Source organism: Agelaius tricolor, unplaced genomic scaffold, assembly GCF_023055355.1.
Source record: "Agelaius tricolor isolate 1412-34295 unplaced genomic scaffold, bAgeTri1.0.p SCAF_21, whole genome shotgun sequence".
Lineage (NCBI taxonomy): Eukaryota > Metazoa > Chordata > Aves > Passeriformes > Icteridae > Agelaius > Agelaius tricolor.
This window is the reverse complement of record NW_027269281.1, coordinates 7,337,100-7,354,727: the sequence shown is the minus strand read 5'-3', so window position 1 is coordinate 7,354,727 and position 17,628 is coordinate 7,337,100. Positions and strand designations below refer to the sequence as shown.

Here is a 17,628-nt window from a genome sequence, read left to right as displayed (position 1 = left end):
TTAAGGTTTTTGGTACAGGGGGGTTATGGAGACAAGATGGAGAGATCGGGGCGTGTCTTGTCCTTCTTCTTTCTTCTTCTTGTCCTCCATCTCCTGTGATGATGTTGGCACTTAGAGATTGGTTTCTGGTGAAGGTGCACTTGCTAACATGGGCGAAAAGCATTGGGAAATAAAGGTAAATATTGTATACGTAGGTTTTAGTATAAAAAGACATGACTGCCCCGTGGGTGGTCAGAGAGTGCCTGTGACTGCCTGCAGATCAGACCTCTGTTGGGCAGACAGAAAAATTTTGTAGATAAGAAATAATAAACAACCTGAAGACCGAAAGCTGAAGAGTCCAGACTCGTCCTTTGCATCGCGCCCACCAAAGAACCACTCTACCCGTGTCGGGGCAGAGACAGACAGCCGGACCCGACATTTGGCGTCCCTGGGTGGGCACCCCGTGGGCACCGGCACCGGTGGGCACCCGGCGGCGACCCGGGGAGCAGCTCGGCAGCGACCAGCGATCCAGCAGCATCCAGCAGCCTTCGCTGAGCCACGGTGAGCTCTGCTGTGCACCTCTTGCACAGGGGCAGCCTTGAAGCACCGAGTGGGCAGCTCCCGAGTTGGACTCATTCCCAGGAGAGCCTGATAACTCCTTGGGAAAACAGCCAGAAAGCAGCCAGGAGACTCTGAAAACGCAGCAGCCGCAGAAAACATCGCTCTCCACCTCAGCCGAAGAAAGTTCGTAGCAGGACAGCCCGGATCGGAATCGGAAAGGCGCCTCCGGATCCATCTCCTGTGACCTGCAGGCCAGAGACCAGGAGCCTCCGGACTGCTCTGACGACAGGAATTCGGTGAGAAGGTCAAGAATTAAGAACATGGGGGGTACACTTTCCCAGGAACAAATAGAAATTCTGTCCGACCTACAAGGCGTGGCAGACACACACACTAAGGGGATCCCAAAGAAAAAGCTTAGAGAATTATTGCTATGGGTGCGGTGTAATTACCCGTACTCCGAAATAAGGTTGTTATTTGAAGTAGGCTTTTGGCAAGAAGTTAACAGACATCTATATTTTCTAGCCATCAATGAGGATAAAACAGCCTTAAAATTGCTGTCCTCAGCAAGAATTATGTTAGAGGCGACCTCGACTCAATTTAGGGGGTCAGCCAGGCAACAAGTTGTTGCAGGTCCCAAAGGGGCACAGGGAGCAGAGCAAGGTTCCAAGCAGAAATTGGCTCTGATCTCAATTAGCCCGGGGGAAAAGGTGCCCGAGAAAAGGGTACAAGGGGAAATGTCATTGCCCTCAGTCCCACCATCCCGAAAACCCAAGGGAACCCTAAAGCACCCTGAAACCACAGAGAATACAGGGACTTCAGACTCCGACTCAGACACTGATGATACCATTCCTCTTCCTGATGAAATAAAGTTTTCTCCCAGCGACATCGAGGAGACAGGCCACCCTTCCGGAGTGTACTGTCCCGATTCGCAGGAATCAGGGGGGGAGGAGGTGGAAAACGTGGCGGAGTCGGGGAGGGGGGTTCAAAGGGAACAAGCGGGGAGGGGGGATGCGCTCTCTCGCGGCAGGCGCGGCGGCGCGGAAGCGGCGGCGGCCGGCGGGGGGGGCGGGGAGGCAATGGGAGACACGGGTTTCCATGCGACTCTTGCGAGCGCAACGCCGAAAGCGACAGTCGCCTCTGGAGCGGTGCCAAAGACACGCGGGTCGGGCAAGGCTCAGGGAGTGGCCGGGGAGACCTCTCAAACCAGCGCGGGAGCGTCAGACACGGGCGGCAAGGACGGAGCAGCTGCAGAGCTCCGGAGAGCCGCCGTGGGGGGACGCAGGAGACGCGCGGTGGTGACGTCAGACCCGGAAGTCTGGACCCGGAGATCGGCTCGAATCGCTGCGAGAAAGGGGGCACCCGCGGGGAGGGGGCTGCGCATTTCGGCGGGGGGTGTGGATACAGCGTCAGAGGAGGAGGAGAGAGGGGCAGGAACAGACGATAGGGAGGAGACTTCGGAGGTGGAGCAGGACGGAGACAGTGACGTCAGTACAGGGGAGGCAGGGGGCGTCCCCGAAGGCACGCATGCGCGGGAAGTGCCGGCGGAGCGAGGTCGGGGGCGGGTCCGATCCTCTGTGACGTCCGGGGCGAAAAGGAGGGGCCACGCTCGGGGTTCGGCATCCCGTGGCCCCACCCCCTCTCTGGTCCCAATGCTAGCCTCAATCCCTATGGTTCAAACCCCTTCCACTCAAAAGAAACGCTCAAATATTCAGCCCTCAATGTCAGCTCAGTTAACAGCCATGCAAACTCGGTCTCAAACAAAGTTGCGAACGTTGCAGTCTGCTGAGCAGGGACCGATGGAGTTCGTGTCGTCATCAAGGTTGTCCAGGCAGGCGACAGCGCCACCACATGGAGGGACGACCACATTGCAGGACACGTCGGACCTGCTCGACAGCGCCACCACATCACCTGCTGGCCAAACTGCAACAATGCAGCAATTTTTTCCAACAATTTATAAAAAGAAAGCCACATTAAAGAAGATAAAAACAACAACAGCAACGCAACAAAAGGATAATATTCCGTCAACTTCGGGATCGTATGAAGTTGAAGACAGTTCAGATGAAGCACAGCCTCAAGAAGAAGAAATGATACACATTACAGCAAGAGAGGGAATTCCAGCATGGATGCTTTCAGCAGCGGAAGCAGCAAAGAATCTTCTGCATTCTTTTGATGCAGCAAAAAGAACACGTTCAAGAGAGCCTCAAGTTTCTTTTCCGGATTCAGGAGCAAGACTGAGGACCTCAAGTCAAAGAACATGGAGTGAAGGATCACCAAGAGCCTCCACGATTCCATTGTGCAGGCAATGGCCAATGGAGTCTCCAGAAGAGGATGAAGAAGAACAACCAATAGAACCGATAGATTGGAAGGAAATTAGAAATGAACTGTCAAAGGAAAAGGGTCTGATCAGAGGATCAGGAGACATAATAATGCCAGTGACTTATGATGCACAAGGCCAAAATCCAAGGTGAGAAAGGCTGGGTCACGAGGTGATCAAGGACTTATCAAAGGCCATTCAAAACAATGGTCTGAATTCGCAGTACTTCAAACAGCTCCTGAAGGGGACATTCAATACATATGATTTCACGCCATTCGACATTCGATGTCTTGTGTCAATGATTCTCACTGACACACAAAGTCTTATCTGGGACAGAAGATGGAGAAGATATCTCGCAGAGTTGAGAGCCAGCTATCAAGGTGGGCCAAACGCAAACCTCACGGAAGCACAGTTAGCAGGAGACCCTCCAGATGACAATCCAGTGGAGCAAGCAGCACGGCTTCCACGACGGGTGCTGAATGACATCAAAGAAGCAGCACGCAAAGCGATCTTGCAGATTGCTCCGGCGGGAGTTCCAGACGTCCCATTCTCATGCGTCAGGCAAGGTCCCACAGAACCATTCTCATCTTTCATAGATCGACTCTCGCAAGCTGTGGATCGACAGGTGACGATTGACGAGGCGAAGCGACCTCTCATGGAAAGTTTAGCTTTCGGCAATGCCAACCCGGATTGTCAACGGGTCATCAGCGCAATGCCAGGACGGCCATCCTTGGCAGAGATGGTGGAGGCATGCAGCAGAGTGGGAACACCTCAGCACGTCGCGTCAATCGTGAGGGATGAGCTGAGAGGAGAATGGGGAGAGCAGATAAGAAGAAACCCGGAGAGGCAGTCAGAAGATCAGGACAAGGTTGAAAAGATGCTGGAAAAGGTGCTCCAACAACAGAATGAAAACATCAATAAAGTTCTTGCAACCATCCAGAAGAAAAGTAATCCATCAGGAGGACAATGCTACAAATGTGGGGCGTTTGGACACTTGAAAAGGAATTGTCCACATGCACACGCACAAGTGCAGACACAAAAGCCTGCAAAGCCGCTTTGTGCGCGGTGTGGAAGAGGAAGACACTCTGTGAAGGAATGTTTTTCCCAGACAGACGTGGAAGGGAATCCTTTACCACTTCCGGGAAACGGGAGAAGGAGCGCGCCCACAAACCGTCAGCGCGCGTCGACACAAGTGATGGCGGTGACTCAACAACCAACAGGACAATCATCGGGGATCGTCAAGCAGACGCCCTCAGCAAACTCCTCAGCCGATTCTCAAGCGACCCAGAACTCCTTCCACCAGGGGCACAGTGACACTGGCAACTTCCAAATTAATTTGCTTTCTGGATGAAAGTCATGCGGAGGTTCCAACAGGGATCCGCGGAGACTCACACAAAAAACAAGATTTCTTAATAATAGGACAGGATAGGAGCAGAATCCTAGGACTTATTGTTTATCCATCAGTTGTTTCCGCAGATAAAAATACGGAACTGACAGTTCTGGCAAAGGCACTTCGTCCACCATTGACAGTGGCGGAAAACACTCAGATCGCGAGAGCTTTCGCTTTGCCACCACACGCCATTGAAGTCATGTCAATCTTCGATGAAGAAGGGCTTCCTTTGAGGGAACATGTCGAGATACATACCACATGGGTAAAGCACATAGGTCGAGATCGACCCACGCTCACATGCCAATTGACTTGTGGAGATAGAACAATAGAAGTCAGAGGCATGCTCGACACAGGGGCAGATGTCACGGTAATTTCCTACATCTTTTGGCCTCGCAACTGGAGCTTGATTGCGCCCTTGGGGTCTCTCTCAGGCATAGGGGGAGTTTCTCTGTGTCTGCAGAGTGAGAATGCCATCGTTGTCACGGGACCAGGAAACAAGACGGCGATCATTCGTCCTTTCGTTGTGCAGAAGCCAATTACAGTTTGGGGACGAGATCTTTTGGCACAATGGGGCACGAAGATCGAGGTGGATTTTTAGTAGGGGTCACTGCGGCACTCTCCACATTGAAGCTGACTTGGAAAACAGATGATCCAGTCTGGGTGGATCAGTGGCCCCTGGAGCGAAAAAAGTTGAGTGCATTGAAAACCCTGGTCCAAGAACAGTTACAGAAGGGACACATCAAGCCAACAAACAGCCCTTGGAATTCTCCAGTGTTTGTCATCAAGAAGAAGCTGTCAGGCAAATGGAGGTTGTTGCATGATCTTAGGAAGATCAATGAAGTCCTCGAAGACATGGGACCGCTTCAGCTGGGTCTTCCATCTGTTTAGATGATTCCCAGAGATTGGCCACTTGTGGTCATTGACCTCAAGGACTGTTTCTTCAGCATTCCACTTCATCCGGATGATGCTCCGAGGCTTGCCTTTTCAGTTCCAAGCATCAACAAGGAAACGCCTCTGCAGCGGTACCATTGGGTCGTTCTTCCTCAGGGCCTAAAAAACTCGCCGACAATCTGCCAATGGTACGTGGCACGAGCTTTGTCACCAGCGCGGAAGAAATTCCCGAAGGTGAGAATCATTCATTATATGGATGATTTGCTCATTGCGGCCCCAACACAACAAGAGCTGCAAAAGGCTCGTGACTGTGATTGCAGAAGTGCAAAAGGCAGGTCTGGAAATCAGTGTTTCAAAGATTCAGGAGGTCGCGCCTTGGAAATATCTAGGGTGGAAAATCTCAGAGAGAACAATAAGGCCTCAAAAGATGGAAATCAGTACAAGAGTCAACAATCTACATGATTTACAACAACTTCTAGGGGAAATCAACTGGATGAGGTCGATTTTGGGAATCACAAACAGTGACATTCCAGCGTTGCTTGATCTCTTGAGAGGAGATGCAGACATTCGATCTCCCAGGACGCTCACAAAAGAAGCAAAGAAGGAGTTGGAAAAGGTTACAGATGCCATTCAGAAGAGGCAGGCACATCGATTCGTTGAATCGTTGCCTTTCCAGTTGGCAGTGTTGGGAAAGAAAGCACAATTCCATGGTTTAATCTTCCAATGGGACGCATCTCAGAGAGATCCTTTAATAATCATAGAGTGGATTTTCCTACCATACAGGCCTTCAAAGACAATTCTGACAGATTTGGAGATGGCAGCACAGATCATCATAAAAGGGAGAACAAGATTGCTGACAATGGCAGGACGAGAATTTTCAAAGATATATCTGCCTTTGAAAAAAGATTATTTTGATTGGGCGATGCAGAAGTCAAAAGATTTGTTAATTGCATTGTTAGCTTTTCCAGGAGCTTGCACAATCAATTTCCCACAACATAGAATGTTACAGTCACAAATATGCTACAGAGCAAAGCCGAGAATAAGTGAAGAACCTCTGGACGGGATCACAGTGTTCACTGATGGCTCAGGAAAGACACACAAGTCAGGGATCACGTGGATGAACTCAACGACAGGGGAATGGGAATCAAACGTGAAGACGGTTCAAGGCTCTCCACAAATTGTGGAGTTGGCAGCTGTTGTCCGAGCATTTCAGTTGTTCCAACAACCGCTCAATTTGGTCACGGACTCTGCATATGTTGCAGGGGTGGTCAAACAATTGGAAGGTTCGCTCTTGAAAGAAGTCAGCAACGAAGTTTTATATTCCTATCTAGTGAGCATGAAAGCAGTGCTAGAAAGCAGGGAAGAAGAATACTTCATCACTCACATCAGAGCGCACACAACACTTCCAGGATTTCTAGCGGAAGGGAATGCTCAGGCAGACAGATTGACAATGCCCATTTCACAAACACTTCCGGACATTTTTGAGCAAGCACAACTGAGTCATGCATTTTTTCATCAGAATGCACAAGCGCTGATGGAATCCTTTCGTCTCACAAAAACTCAGGCGAGGGAAATCATTAGTGCTTGTCCAGATTGTCAGCTCGTGCAACCACCTGCTTCGACAGGAGCAGTCAATCCACGAGGACTGCAAAGTCTTCAGCTGTGGCAAACAGATGTCACAAAATATCCATCATTTGGGAGACTCAAAAATGTTCATGTATCTGTAGATACATTTTCAGGGGCAGTCTTTGCTTCAGCACATGCAGGGGAAACAGCAGAACATGCTTGTCGACATTTCTTACAAGCATTTGCATCATTAGGTGTGCCTCAAGAAATAAAAACTGATAATGGTCCAACATATACAGGCAGGGTGCTTGACAGATTCCTGAAAAGATGGGGTGTCAGACACACATTTGGCATTCCACATTCACCCACAGGTCAGGCAATCATTGAAAGAACACATCACACCCTGAAATCCCTTTTGGACAGGCAGAAAAGGGGGGAGCCAGAGGCGACACCACACATGAAGTTAAACAAAGCATTGTATGTGTTGAATTTTCTTAACAGTTCGTCTTCTGAACCCAATCCACCAATCGTGAGGCATTTTTCAAACAGCTCTCAGGCAAAACTAAGGGAGAATCCTTTGGTTTTGATCAGAAACCCAGAGACAGGACAAATAGAGGGTCCTTTCAAACTAATCACTTGGGGCAAGGGTTTCGCTTGTGTTTCCACAGGGCGAGGGCTGAAGTGGGTGTCAGCGCGGCACGTGAAGCCATTTCGAACGAGAGAGCAGGAGAACGCAGATCCCGGAAGCAGAGAAACGAGTACACAGACGGAGGAAGAAACTCAAGCTGTGAACAACAACTCAGAAGGAGAACCAAAAGAATAAAAACTTTGGGGGGTTTTTTTCCTTTGTGGCTTTGAGTGGGAGCATGAAAATGGTTTTTTATAAGGGTGAAGTCATAAGTTTCATAATGCTCATGCTTGCATCTGTTGCTTTAAGCAATGGAGCAAATTTACCTGTCAGTCAGCCAAAACAAAATGTTTGGGAAACGTTAGCCCAGGCAGCAAATTTAGAAAGTATCTGCCTGACACATTCGAAACCAGGGAAACCATTCACGGCATGCATGGTTGGGTTGCCAGTGGGCGAATGGCCAATTCCAGAGCATCCTCCAATGGAGATTTCACAGGTCATCAAAGATCCTGTGAATGAATGGTGTGCGTGGACACATCTTTTACCTGTAGCTTCTACTGAACCACAGGAATTGGAGATTTTTGGGTCCACAACAATGGAGCTATGCATGAAATTTGAAAATTCGAATGTGTCAAAGACAAACAATAGCATTGATGTCACACCAAATCATGAATATTATAAAAATGCATCAGCTTGGTGCAATCACACTGTGACGACAGCCAAAGGATCAATCCAGGTCCCAGTGCAATTGCCACGTGGGTTGTTTTTAATTTGTGGGGACAGAATTTGGCACGGCATTCCTGCAAATGCCAAGGGAGGTCCATGCAGCATTGGGAGGATTTCAATGTTGTCACCAGATTTAAAAGTGTTGAGAGAACAAAAACACAAAGAGAAAAGGTCCTTGCAACATTACAGTGCAGACTGTGATGATGAAGTATACACCTGGGACAAGGCAAGGAGAATTGCAGCAGCAATTTTCTCACCTCAGACAGCATCGGGGGTGGCCTTGACTCAACTGGACCACATGGGTTGTTGGTTGAGCAAGCATGCTCAATCAGTTTCTCTCGCTTTGAGTGACATGTTGAAAGATGTAAGCAGTGTGAGAGAGGCAACTCTTCAAAATAGGGCAGCAATCGATTATCTGTTGCTCGCTCATGGACATGGGTGTGAAGAGTTTGAGGGAATGTGCTGCATGAATCTCTCAGATCATTCGAGATCAATTCATGAAAGCATTCAAAATATAAAAGACAGTATAAAGAAATTGGGCGAGATCACTGGGTCATGGATTGATGATGTGGCGGGATTTTTTGATCTTTCTCCCTTATGGAGAGGGTTTTTAAAAATGGGATTTTATATTTTAATACTCTTAGTCCTCATGCTCATCGTCCCATGCATCTTTATGTGTGTGAGACGTGTCATGAGTCAAGTTGCCAAAGAAGTCTTCTTGGTGCAAACAGAAGGGGGAGATGTGGGATCTCAGCACATCGTTCCCGATGTCCAGAGATGCCAGGAGAACCCTTGGGGGTCTCGAAAACCCTGGAATGTTGCCAAGAGTGTTTGGTGGCTTGATTTTGATCCATCCACAGAAGTAACAAGAGTCTGAGGACAAGAGAATCACTTTAGAGTAAAAGGTGTAAAAGAGACACATTTAGAGGGTGAGATATAGACTTTAAGGTTTTTGGTACAGGGGGGTTATGGAGACAAGATGGAGAGATCGGGGCGTGTCTTGTCCTTCTTCTTTCTTCTTCTTGTCCTCCATCTCCTGTGATGATGTTGGCACTTAGAGATTGGTTTCTGGTGAAGGTGCACTTGCTAACATGGGCGAAAAGCATTGGGAAATAAAGGTAAATATTGTATACGTAGGTTTTAGTATAAAAAGACATGACCGCCCCGTGGGTGGTCAGAGAGTGCCTGTGACTGCCTGCAGATCAGACCTCTGTTGGGCAGACAGAAAAATTTTGTAGATAAGAAATAATAAACAACCTGAAGACCGAAAGCTGAAGAGTCCAGACTCGTCCTTTGCATCGCGCCCACCAAAGAACCACTCTACCCGTGTCGGGGCAGAGACAGACAGCCGGACCCGACAGAAGGCAAGTCCCACAGTCAGGAAGAGGAGATGGAATGGAAGATAGTTGTTGGTAAATGAATTTATAGCACATGCTCAGAGGAAATGAATAGCCTATCAGCTGCAGATGGAAGATACACCTGGGTCAAGAGAGGCAGCTTTCAAGAAATGCCTTAGGCCCACAGTGGAAAAGGGGAGCAGGTAAGGCTTGGGGAAGAAATACAACTTCTGGAAAAGGTCCAGAATTTCAGAAACTACAGTTTCCCAAAAATAAGATACATGGCAATTTTGCCATTACTGTGTCTTGATTCCTATTATATTTGCATTTCTGTGTTTCTCATAACGCAGCCAGAAACCTGTAAAGATGTTAGGATTGAGAGAGGTAAAATTCAAAGTACTAATGCTTGTATTTAGAAGCCTTTTCCTCCCCATTTTTGTTGTACTTCAGTTTTAAGCAAATGAAGAGAAAGGCAACATGAACTATACCATTTAAAACTGGACCTGATTTTTTTTTAAGCACAACATCAAAATAATCCAGTTTTATTACTAATAATAATCCAGTTTGCTTCGTTATCAAAGGTTAACTTTCTGATAACAAAATTATTTAACACACAAAGCGAAAGGCTGATTAAGAATAAATGGCAAGAGTTGCCCAATTAATAATCACACAGATCAATACAAAATCTATACCTCATTCAAATAAATTTCAAACTCTGGATTACATGTTAAAAAAAGCTTTGAGTCTCTAAGACCTCAGGCTGAAGAAGCGCCTTTTAGAAACAGCTCGAGCATTCACAAACCTGGTAATGAAACCACCTAGACACTATTTTCATCCCCACAGAAAGAAGAATACTAATACAATGTGTCTTCAAGTGCTGGATAAGCTAATTCAGTGTCATATGGTGCATAATTAAACCTGTTAACTCAGAATTCCAGAGCCATTATATTCTTTTGAATACAAATAACCAAGTGTCTAAACCTATTCACAAAGCTTTTGATGCTTGTCTCAAAGCAGCAGGTAAAGCATCACCTCACAACACTCAGTAGTATTTTATTAATAATTATCTCAACCCAAAGCACCAATTACCATGAGCTGTCAACAAGAGTGGAAATGCAAGGTAGCAGGCACGTTAAGACTGCTTAAAGTTTTCCTGTTATGATTTATTTTCATCTGTAAATACACCACATTGTAAGTAAGAGGCTTGGTTTTCTTTTTTTTAAACTCAAATCATCATTCTTATTGCTTCACACTTATTTATATCTGTACAAAAACTTAGGTGTTTGGTTTTTTTTATGCATGAGCTTAGTATGTCCTTCTGTGAAATATCATAAATGAAAAAAATGTAATGCAGATTCCTTTCAGACAAGATTTTTGAGCCATAACTGTCTCTCTGAGAGAAATAAGGAACTCTACAAGGTTGTTTGGCCCTCTGAATGAAATCATGGTCACTTCAGGAAGAAAACCACTGCAGGACTAACAGACAGTGCTTGGATCTAGATTCCTTACAGAGAAGTATAAGCTCTATTGTGAATTATTTTACTGCCTGGACTTTTTGCTCCCCATGTTTTTGCCTCACATGGAAAAACTACTGTTGGCTGTCAGGTATAGGACTCATTGTTTTCATTTTTTCACTGATGGTACTGGAATCTCTTAAGAAATCACTCACACCTGTAGTCCAAGGTCATGGTTTCACTTCATCAAAGATGAAAAGAACAACTTGGAATATTAAGCTAGAAAAAGGATAGCAGACTTTTGGAGTGTGCCCAAGTCCCCTCCAACAGATCCAGTTCCCTTATTTAGATGAGAGGAATATGGTTTGAGTCTTAGCCTGAAGGGAGCTTGTCGAGGTTTAGGGCAAATTTGGAGGAGAATTTCCAAATTAGGGCTCCTCCAGTTAGCAAACCCACACAGCCCCTCCCCCCAGCCGGTTCGGGAAGGATTTCTCGGAGACGAGTGGAAAGAACCTGTTTATTTAACAAGCACAGCACCCCCCAGCACACAAAATGAACAATACCGGATGACACCACTCTGAAAAAGATGACAAATTCAGAAAGTCTCTCTGGGGGTGGTCACTCTGGTCTCAGTCCCTCCGGCGCTGGGGCTGCTGCTGCAGGCCAGAAGGTGCAGGATCTTGGTGTTTCTCAGGTCCCAGTCCGGAGCAGGTTCGAAGTGATCAGAAAAAGGAAAGGAGAAACCGTCCAGGAAGAAATTGGACAGTTTAGCTGAATTAGCTAAAGAGCAAAAGCAAGCAGAAGCAAAGCGAGCAAGAGCGAGAGAGCAAAAGCAAAAAGCAAAAGCAGCAAAAGCCAAAGCTGCAGTCTCTGTGTCCCGCCAGGCTGATAAGAAAACCAAAACAAAACTTTCCCGCTTCAGAGCCGGTCTTAAAGGTACAGAACATAATATCCAACATTAACAGAACACATGAATGGGGATACAAGCATCATAACGTCACCCTAGGACATTCCACCCCTTATCCCCATATCATCAACATACTACCACACATCATGCATTTATTTCTCACCCCACAATCAGATCTCCCTGTGGTACACATCGTGTTGTTCCATCTCTTTGCATTATCCACCATGTGCAACCTGGTCCCTGAGCAAAGACAACCCCACGAATGGGTTTGTCTGTACTCAAGGCAGAATTGACCCACACATTCTTCCCTAACAAACCTCTGACACGTACCACTGGGACTTTATCTCCATCTATTACATTCAGGGACTCAGACTGGGCAGGACCTGCTCGGTTGGTGGAACCTCGGGTGTTGACTAACCAGGTGGCCTTTGCTAAATGCTGCTCCCAATTTTTGAAAGATCCCCCACCCAAAGCTTTTAGCTGGGTTTTTAGTAGTCCATTGTACCTCTCCACTTTGCCTGCAGCTGGTGCATGGTAGGGGATATGGTACACCCACTCAATGCCATGTTCGCTAGCCCAGGTGCTGATAAGGCTGTTGAAGGGTGAGTGGGTCTTGCTGACCACCCCTTGGCTCTCCAGCTCTCGGATCATCTTATGGATGGGGATCACAGCATCTCGAGTAGTTCTATACTGTCGTCGATGCACTATGGAGGTGGCAATTGGCACTCGTTGATCTTCTCCCATCAGACATCCTACTGCAGATGGATTCTCAGACAGCCCAGGCAAGGTGTTCAATTGCTGGATGCCCTCTGTCTCTACAGCAGCTATCCCAAATGCCCACTTGAGTCCTTTTGGGTCTTTGAAATACCCACTTCGAAGGTAGTCTATGCCCAAAATACATGGGGCCTCTGGGCCAGTCACAATAGGATGTTTCTTCCACTCATTCCCAGTGAGGCTCACATCAGCTTCCACCAAAGTGAAATCCTGGGATCCCCCTGTCACACCAGCAATAGAAACAGACTCTGTCCCCACATGTCTCGACGGAATTAATGTACATTGTGCGCCAGTATCAACCAAAGCTTTATACTCTTGTGGTTCCGATGTGCCAGGCCAACGAATCCACACAGACCAGAAAACACGATTTTCCCTGGCCTCTACCTGGCTAGAGGCAGGGCCCCTCTAAGCCTGGTTATCCTTCTTTCCCTGGGCATATGTCTTAGATGTTCCTTCAAGGGGATCAGACGTGGCATCATCAGCATCATACCTGGCGGTTCGGCTACGGGCAACTGGAGCTGCTTTCTTTCTGGTGGCTTCCTTCAATTCACGCACCCGTCGTGCCAGAACAGCAGTAGGTTTTCCATCCCACCTCCTCATATTTTCTCCACAGTCACGCAGGTAGAACCACAGCTCTGTTCGTGGGGTGTACCTTCTCTGGCCATCTGGGGAACGTCTGCCTTGGATACCAGAACCTCTGATCTGTACTGCTGAGATTTGGAGAAGGTCTTCTTTAATCTCCTCTCTAAGCTTCTTATGATTCTCCTCTATCTTATCCTCTAAGTTCTGCAGACGTGTTTCTACCGCTGCAATTCTGGCATGTGTTGGGCCATGCACAGCATCTGCATATGCTCGGAGCTTCCTTGCCATATCCAGCACAGTCTCGTCCCTCTCATCCCGCTTCATTATGGCTAGGGCAGAAGCATATTCGTGTGGCCCAAGTCGCACAAGTTTCCGCCACATCACAGACGTGCATGGCACCAAGTCTGGGTTCCTAGTTGTCACATCATCTGAGAAGATAATCTCTGCCACTGCCATCTCTCTCAGGCGTTGGATCCCTTGCTCTATGGTCTTCCACTGTGTCTGTTGCATATAAAGATCATCTGCACACAGGTATCTTTGTGCAACACTTTCCAAGACCCGTGCCCAGAGGCTCTGAGGGTTTGCCCCCCTCATCATTCCTTGGTCAATGACAGGATCATGTGACAGGGATCCCAAATGCCTCGCTTCTGTGCCATCCAGAATTGTAGCCTCGCCTGCAGCATCCCAGAGACGGACTAACCAACTAATTATGGATTCATCAGGTCGTCGGGTGTAATCCTTCCGTAAGCCACGAAGGTCCTTCAGGGAAAAGGACTCAATATTTGCATCTGGTCTTGCACCTGCTGCTTTGACTCCTGATTTTATGTCAGGAGGCATTGAGGTTCCTTCTGCTGCATCATCATCATCATCCACTGGTCGATTGGTCTTGTCTGTGCATTTCCCACTTCTGGTACTGGTAGCAACAGCCATTGGTTTAGCTGCTGGCTTAGGCTCACTATCTGGTTTGGCTGCTGGCTTTGAGCCTGTGGTGTTGGTGGCAGCCTGAGTGACTGGGATAGCTGATTTATCTCCCTGCCCCCCTGCCTCCGTCTGCTGTCCTACAGTCTCCAACAGAGTGCGATAAGCATACGCCAGGGCCCAGCTCACTGCAATGACCTTTCTCTCCTTAGGCTCATCCTGGTATTTCTCTTTCAGATATTTCCCCACCTCAGCTGGGTTCTGAATTTGTTTATGGGGAAAATCCCAGACTATAGGGTCGGAGAATTCCTTCAGGATGTGGCCCATTTCCTCCCATTTCCCACACCACTCAGGATGTTTCACCCCTGGGTCTACTCCTAAGTCAGGGGTCTCATCAGCCCGTCTAGAAATCTCAGCCCTCATTCTGGAGAGACAGCAGACTGTATAGAGGAAGGTTACCAGATTGAATACAAGAAAGATGGTTTCTCTAACATTCAGGGGAAACTGAACATCCTTTACTACTGATGCAACCGATTCATAGGAGAAGAAGGAAAGCAAAGGCTGAAAAGCCTCATTCCCTGCTGCTCCTCCTCTAACAAACTGGACGAATAACCATAGCCAAGAACCATTCATACCTGGAGCAGACCCCAACATGTTTATAAACTTCTTGCACATCATTGCCATCAAGCCCAGCAGGATAGCTATTCTGGTCACTGCCCCTCTGCTGTAAAAACTACGTATGAGGGACAATACTAGAACTATTTCAGGATAGGAAAATAAACCTAGGGACCACAGAGGTATTAAAATCTCGAAAAACCCTAGGGACCAGAAGCACATGCAAGCCTTCACCCCAACACTCATCATCAATTCAAAAAGCATGGCTATTAACTGCTTCAAACAGAGAGTAATGGCAACCAAAATACCCACAAAACAGGGTTTTTCCACTCACTCTCTCGAGCCCAGCGTTGGGCACCAAGATTTTGTCGAGGTTTAGGGCAAATTTGGAGGAGAATTTCCAAATTAGGGCTCCTCCAGTTAGCAAACCCACACAGCCCCTCCCCCCAGCCGGTTCGGGAAGGATTTCTCGGAGACGAGTGGAAAGAACCTGTTTATTTAACAAGCACAGCACCCCCCAGCACACAAAATGAACAATACCGGATGACACCACTCTGAAAAAGATGACAAATTCAGAAAGTCTCTCTGGGGGTGGTCACTCTGGTCTCAGTCCCTCCGGCGCTGGGGCTGCTGCTGCAGGCCAGAAGGTGCAGGATCTTGGTGTTTCTCAGGTCCCAGTCCGGAGCAGGTTCGAAGTGATCAGAAAAAGGAAAGGAGAAACCGTCCAGGAAGAAATTGGACAGTTTAGCTGAATTAGCTAAAGAGCAAAAGCAAGCAGAAGCAAAGCGAGCAAGAGCGAGAGAGCAAAAGCAAAAAGCAAAAGCAGCAAAAGCCAAAGCTGCAGTCTCTGTGTCCCGCCAGGCTGATAAGAAAACCAAAACAAAACTTTCCCGCTTCAGAGCCGGTCTTAAAGGTACAGAACATAATATCCAACATTAACAGAACACATGAATGGGGATACAAGCATCATAACGTCACCCTAGGACAGAGCTGAATTCAGGTCTCTCCCCTAGTGAGCTCCACCCAGGCAAACGTAAAGGGTTTGTGCCCCAGCACCTGCTCTTCAGAAAACAAGCCCTACTCATTTCTTTGGACAAGAAAGGAAAAGGCAGAAAGTCGCCTTCTCCTTCAGTAGAACATCAATAAATTTGGGGTCTGAAACAGATAATAGTGACCCTTTTCTGTTATAAGAAAGGTGACTAAAGCCTGAAGAGATGCATAACTTATAGCATACGATGATAATTTCCCAATCATTCACTTAAGCAATCCTTGCTCAATGCATGGAGTGTAATGTCTTTTTAAATTCCAAACATTTTACCCCATGCATGTTAACTCCAAGGATCAAAGAGTTCTCAGTCTCACTCCAGACAGCTATAAGTAAAATGTCAGAGCCTCAAGTTTTACATACTTAACGGCACATTTTCCGATGCTCCTACATTTTCTTACCTGGAAAGATGTTTTTTCATATTTTGACAAAGGCATGCAAAAAAAATAAATTATGGTTTAACATGAATGCTTTGAACACTTATCATTGGCAGCTAAAGAAGCTGTTTTCATCAACAAAGCATAGATGGAAACAAGTTCCAAATGCAGGTGAGCAAGATACTGTTTAGAATGGTTCTATAAATATTTTGCAAGAAAAACAGACTAATAGACTCTGCAGTACTATCTAAATTCACGCTGTATTTTATATGCAAAATGTATTTATATGTAAAACAGGATGGAAAGACAAGACATTGCAAAGTTGTTAATATAAAGTAAGGAGAAACATCTCTGAGACACTTCATAGGTACTCCTGTTTACTTCCCCTAAATATAGTACTTCAAATGCTGATGCAAATTTTTGCTTTATCTTGTGCTTTTCATTGAGAAAAAAGACACGGTGACTAAACAACTAACTGAAAATAAAAGCTGTATCCAACATAATAAAAAGGAAAACAAAGAAGAAAACAAAAGCAGTTTTCAAGTGAGCATGTTTGTTACTAGGAGAAGATTGTTTACAGGAAGTTCTACAAGTCTGGAAAAAAGAAAATGGGACAAAATTGTCTGCAACAATGGATACTGATCACAGACATCAAATTTACAAAGAATGAGTGTTTGAATTTGTAGAAATTATTTCCAGATAAAATGACTGATCTAACGGCATTTCATGAAAGCTCAAGGATAAAGATGGATTTCTATTTAGTGGAAATCAAAGTCAACTTTATAGGCTTACTTCCCCATTACACTTTGGGTATTATTTCCAATTAAGAATGCAATTGCATTATTAACTCAGTGAATACAATTTAAAGACACTATTTTGAGTATAGTGCTATCTTCAACCATGTCCATTATTACACATCACACAGCTGAAACACCATAATATAGGACAACTTGATTGGGTGTTGTTGAAAAGCAACATGGCCTGAAAAGTTGAATTGTTTTAAAGTCATATTCAGTAACGTGAATTTCATGACAGGACTGCAATATGAAAATGGATTTTTGAGTAGAATTTCATTCTTGGAGTCTAACATGGCAAGCTCCTACTGTAAAGAATTAGGGTGAGCTTACATATATGACTAATGCTAGTGAAATACTTAAACCTCTTCTATATATCCCTAACTTCCACAAAACCCCGTAGCCATTTATTTCCAATTTCTAATGGAAACAATTCCATCTACACTTCTGAAGGATTTTAGTTTTAGAATATTTATTTTATAATTATTTGATAAATAGCAAAGAATATGCTTCTCTCCTCCTCCTAACTATTTGAAAGGGGAAGTGTCAGGACTGGTTCTCTATTTCTGCATGATTTAGATAGTTTTAGTAAAATACTGCTGAATCATTATACCCTGTTCTACACCACTGCTGCAGACTAGAGGGCTTACCATAGTAGGGGGGAAAATGAAAGAATCCATTCTCTCTACAATGAAAGTGCTGTGACACACAGCTAGGGAAAACCAAAATAAGGAATGAAGTTTTTAATCATCTTGAAGTACTTGTACTTA

The 17,628-nt window shown here is 46.1% G+C and overlaps 1 long non-coding RNA gene across 1 annotated transcript; it reads right to left on the bottom strand.

The window, feature by feature from the left end:
* Positions 1-11,346: 11,346 nt before the first annotated feature.
* Positions 11,347-15,610, bottom strand: LOC139598957 (uncharacterized). Its single transcript, XR_011682095.1, has 2 exons — positions 15,183-15,610; positions 11,347-11,731 (listed from the first exon to the last, which is right to left on the bottom strand). It is a non-coding gene; the product is annotated as an uncharacterized lncRNA (long non-coding RNA).
* Positions 15,611-17,628: the final 2,018 nt, after the last annotated feature.